Genomic DNA, 5,122 nt, shown 5'->3' with positions numbered 1-5,122 from the left:
TACTGTACTTGCTGGGAACAGAAACGAGTGCCTTTTCCACTGTGTATCTCATGAGAGCCCAATAGTGACTTCCCCCACCCGAAAAGAACTGTAGTTCATAGGACAAGAGACAGCATGTGATTCAACACCTTTTAGAAACACACTCTGCTTTAGAGAAAAGAGCACTCTTCTACTCTACTGTGTTTCCTATAGAGCCAGAACTATAAGATTGATCAGAACAAAAAAAACTGTGATTCCAGCACACAAGAGCCATATCTAGTTCAACTGTGCTTAGGAAACTGAGTACAACAGTAGCTTCTCTTCCATCCAATGCTCTCTACTTGCTGGGAAAAGGCGCGATGGCCATTTCTACTGTGTATCTCACTAGGTAACCAATAGTGACTTTCCTCACAAGAAAAGTACTGTTGCTCATAAGACAAGAGGCAGCATGTGATTCTACTGTGTTTTTTCAGGGGAATTCAACCCTTGGTTGCCTAACGAGAAACACAATCTGCTTTTGAGAAAAGATCACTCTTCTGCTCTACTGTTTTTCCTATAGAGCCAGAACAGTGAGCTTGCTCAGAACAAAAGAACTGTGCTTCCTACACACATGCGCCATATCTAGTTCAACTCTGCTTAGGAAACTGAGCACAACAGTAGCTTCTCTTCCATCATGCACTCTCCTTGCTTGCAACAGTTGTGAGTGCAATTTCCACCTTGTATCACAATGGTAGCCCAATATTGACTCTCCTTACCCAAATAAACTGTTACTCCTAGTGTAGGTGTACCCAACTGTCTTATTAAATAAGAAACACACACCCAATGTAAAGATAAAAGCCAACGAGGTCAGAGCCAAGTGCCTTACGCTTCCTGCTTCAGTGATCCTCTTCAGACAAAAGAGATCTACTTCCTGTGTGTTTGTCCTTATATAGACTGTCTGTTCTGCCTTCTCATTGGTTGTATACCCAACCACATGATGACCTCGTCACTGCCTGTCTGTATAGACCCACATATTTTCTATGGTTGGTATTGAGATTAAAGACATGTGTCTCCAATGCTGGCTGTATCCTTGACCACACTGAGATCTACATAGCTAGCTCTGCCTACCAAATGCTGGAATTAAAGGCATGCACCACGAATGCCCAGCTCCGATATGGCTCACTATTAGCTCTGACCCCCAGGCAACTTTATTTATTAACATACAAATAAAATCGCCATTCAGTACAAATAAAATATCAGTGCTGTGGGATGTTCTGTATGGCAAATGTGTTGCTGATTAGTCAATAAATAAAACACTGATTGGCCATTGGTTAGGCAGGAAGTGTAGGCGGGACAAGGAGGAGAATAAAGCTGGGAAGTGGAAGGCTGAGTCAGAGAGACACTGCCAGCCACCATGATGACAAGCAGCGTGTGAAGATGCCGGTAAGCCACGAGCCATGTGGCAAGGTATAGATTTATAGAAATGGATTAATTTGAGCTGTAGGAACAGTTAGCAAGGAGCCTGCCATGGCCATACAGTTTGCAACCAATGTAAGTCTCTGTGTTTACTAGGTCGGGTCTGAGTGGTTGTGGGGCTGGCAGGTGAGAGAGATTTGTCCTGACTGTGGGCCAGGCAGGAAAACTCTAGCTACAAATGGCGTCCAACGTGGTGGCAAGAGTTTCCACCTAAAAACTGAGAAAAAAAGATTCTAAAACGGAGCTAAAAACAGCTTCCTAATTGTCTCTCTCAAATGAGCGGCAGCTGCTGGTTTAAGCTACTTGTGGGTTTCTGGTGTGTGCGCTCAACCTGCAGTTTGGCAGGAATGAGGCCTCTGCAAGTGGCACATTAAGCTGCATGGTGGATTTAGCCTTTGCTAGCACAAAACAAAAAAAGAGGTTTCTGGGCTGTACGCTGCTTGGCTAAAAGCATAGACCCCCGATAGCTCCCAGAGCTGGTGGTAAACGTAGCCATGTTGGGAAGCTGAGGTGGGCGGAGCCAGTAGCCACAGCTGCTGCAGTTTAAAGCAACAGATTCACAAAAAAACAGATTCAGATGTAATAGTTTACAATGTGTGTAAAAAATACGTAGGCTTGAAAAGAAAAAAAGATGATGTATACAGTTATATAAACAAATACATAGTTTTAAAAAATAAAGTCTTTAAAGAGACAGTAAAATTAATATATAAAATAAGCCACATAAAGATGAATATTACACAGAGAATCTGGATTGTGTTGTCTTTGGGATTCTTAACTTCAGAGAGATATTTGATTGTAAAGGAAGCTGAGTTAAACCAATATGCATATTTTAAAGATATCTTGACTTCAAAATTTGGATGTAAGGATATGTTACTTTGGAAAGGAGACTCTGCTTTTGTTCCCACAGAAAGCCAGAGGCTATGGATGTGTTCCAGATTAAGATACATCAGGTTTGACCAGCCAAGACCCCCTGAAAGGTCTCTGATGACGCCATGGCCCAGATGATCCAACATCCAGAATGGTTTGAAGGCAACTGGCTCAGACGATACACCCTCCTGGACTATTCCATAATCCTAAAATTTTCTTTGTGTCTCCATAAGATACAGCACCCCCCTCCAGCAGGAAGTAATAAGAGAAGCTACGCCCAAATTCCCAAATTATATGTAATTTTACTTTGTTAAGGTTAAAACCTTCCTTTTTGAAAAAAAAAAAGGAGAAGTGCTGTGGGATGTTCTGTATGGCAAATGTGTTGCTGATTAGTCAATAAATAAAACACTGATTGGCCATTGGCTAGGCAAGAAGTGTAGGTGGGACAAGGAGGAGAATAAAGCTGGGAAGTGGAAGGCTGAGTCAGAGAGACACTGCCAGCCGCCATGATGACAAGCAGCGTGTGAAGATGCTGGTAAGCCACGAGCCACGTGGCAAGGTATAGATTTATAGAAATGGATTAATTTGAGCTGTAGAAACAGTTAGCAAGAAGCCTGCCACGGCCATACAGTTTGTAACCAATATAAGTCTCTGTGTTTACTTGGTCGGGTCTGAGTGGCTGTGGGGCTGGCAGGTGAGAGAGATTTGTCCTGACTGTGGGCCAGGCAGGAAAACTCTAGCTACATATCACATTTCCTTTTTTATTTTAATAAAAAGAAACAAGGAAAGAGGTTATAACTAACAAAAGAAAAACTATATACAAATGTACAATAACTATATACAATATATACAAGTAATAGATACCTAAACAATGTCTAGTCAATTGTATTTGACAAATTCCGAGAAAATAATTCCATTATCTATCCTATTTTGGTAAGTCCAAAATGTACCTATTTCACTTTCTATCCTAACTAGTCTTCAACTATAACTAACTAACCTCCAACTATAACTAACTTATCATCAACTCCCTCAGAGATCCAAAAAGGAAAATAATATTAACTAATAAAAAATAAAAACAGTAAGTAAATGAAAGCAACTTCCAAAAAAAGTGTGTGAGTTGACAGAAACGGCCAACTCCCTGGACAGTCATCTGAGGTTTCTCCACAGTGTTGTGGCATCATCTTTAGCCTATAGGCTTAGCATATCTGACAGACTCATTTGTGAAGTAGGATGTATACAAGGTCAATAGTAAGACCTCACATTGGGTGAGAGCAGCCCATGTACCAGAAACACCTGATTTCCACTAGTGTCATGACATGATTCAGGATTTAAAATTCTGGAAATTGGAGCCGGGCAGTGGTGGTGCATGCCTTTAATCCCAGCACTCAGGAGGCAGAGCCAGGAGGATCTCTGTGAGTTCGAGGCCAGCCTGGGCTACCAAGTGAGTTCCAGGAAAAGTCGCAAAGCTACACATAGAAACCCTGTCTCGAAAAACCAAAAAAAAAAAAAAATTATTAAAATTCTGGAAATTGATGATGTTTTTTTTTTAATTCAGCTGTCTATGCTTCTTGGCTCTGTATATGTGGCTTCATCTCAGCATCCCATTCTTCTTCACATCCCTCTATTAAATGCCAGTCTACTGTTGAGAGGCATGAATACTTAGTTACTCTTCAAGAATAACTTTCAGCTGCTGTTCCATTTCACATCAGAAGCCATTGGCTCACTGCCTGTTCAGCTACCTTCGAAGAAGAGGGCATTGTACCTTTTCCAGATTGTGAAAGTCACTTCAGGGATGGTGTCATATTGTCCTGGTCTCAGAAGATGCCTTTTGATAAAGCCATAATCACACTTGTTTTGGCAAGAATCGGTAGTCATTTGTTACATGTCCTGTCTGTCCTGTTTGTCAGCAGTTGATTCGAGGATACTTTGTTGTCCAGTGGCTAACTTTTGCCACAATGAATGTTAACTCCATATGCAGTTTCTTCAATGCCCATATTTTCTCTGAAGTAGATTGGTACTGCCAGGAGCCGACATGTCTCATAGTAATAACAAAAAGAAAAAATTTCTAAGTTATTAAAACATTTTCAATACCATATTCTGTAGATCTCTGAAGGGTTTGAAGATGACTTATCTATCTAAAATATATGTGCTCAATCTTGAAAATATACCTAATACGACTACAAGTTCTATTATAATGTTTAACTACTAACTTTCATTTCTTTACATTCTAGTAGTTCTTAAAAATAACATTCAAGGATCAAAAAATTCCATTACATTGTTAGATGATTGATATAATTTCTATATATTAGAAATATACATATAGTATTTTCTAACAATATCAATTTCAATATATGTAATTTGTACATAATATAAAAGAATCCAATCCAATGTAAAGTATTTAAACTAGTAATTGTCTCTTTCTTTTCTTTTCTTTTTTTTAAAAAACTTGAACCTTAAATATAATCTCCTTTGCTTAGCCTTTTTCCTAACCCTTGACAATAACTTGTAACCAACCCCTCTAAACAATGAAAATTGTCCAGACCCAAAACCCATTAAAAAGACTGAAAAACCACACACCCCACACCACCTCTTTGGGCATGTGGGCGTTGTATTCTTAAAATTGCTTTCTACTGGGTATGGGCATAGTTATCTTTATCCTGAAAGAAAAATTTTAGGTTAATTGTCAAATTCTAGGAAAGGTAACTATATTCTTCATTATCCAGTTTGTATATGATGTCAGAGTTCAGGATTTATCTCAAGTCCTTATTCAAGTAGTCTTTGAGACTGGATCATCTCAGCTAGCCCTCTCAAAATTGCTTTG

The sequence above is a fragment of the Peromyscus eremicus genome, chromosome 1 (assembly GCF_949786415.1).
Source record: "Peromyscus eremicus chromosome 1, PerEre_H2_v1, whole genome shotgun sequence".
NCBI classification, from domain to species: domain Eukaryota; kingdom Metazoa; phylum Chordata; class Mammalia; order Rodentia; family Cricetidae; genus Peromyscus; species Peromyscus eremicus.
This window is presented reverse-complemented; position numbering follows the sequence as displayed.